This window comes from Glandiceps talaboti, chromosome 23 (assembly GCF_964340395.1).
Source record: "Glandiceps talaboti chromosome 23, keGlaTala1.1, whole genome shotgun sequence".
NCBI classification, from domain to species: domain Eukaryota; kingdom Metazoa; phylum Hemichordata; class Enteropneusta; family Spengelidae; genus Glandiceps; species Glandiceps talaboti.
Window position 1 is genome coordinate 12,258,504 of NC_135571.1, and position 433 is coordinate 12,258,936.

The window sequence follows — 433 nt, forward strand, 5'->3', positions numbered from 1 at the left end:
GTCAATCATTATCAGCATCATCATCATCATCATCATCATATTGTCGTCATTGTCATTGTCATCATCATCATCATCATCATCATCATCATCATCATCATCATCATCGTCATCATCATCATCATCATCGTCATCGTCATCATCATCATCGTCGTCATCGTCATCATCATCATCATCATCATCATCATCATTTTCTCTTTGATGATCATCACTTGGTCACATGAAATAACTATCATAGAATCTGTGTTTCTAGACTTCCATGGCCAGTGACATGAAAAGAAGTCAAATTGTCTATCATCTTGAAGTGTGACATATGTAGATAGTAAAACCATCTTGAAAGAAAATGTTTCTGAATAATTATTGTGGTACTGTACACTTAATGCCGACAACTTTATGAAGCAATAAAAAAAGGCATCTTCAGTGCTTAAATTTGACA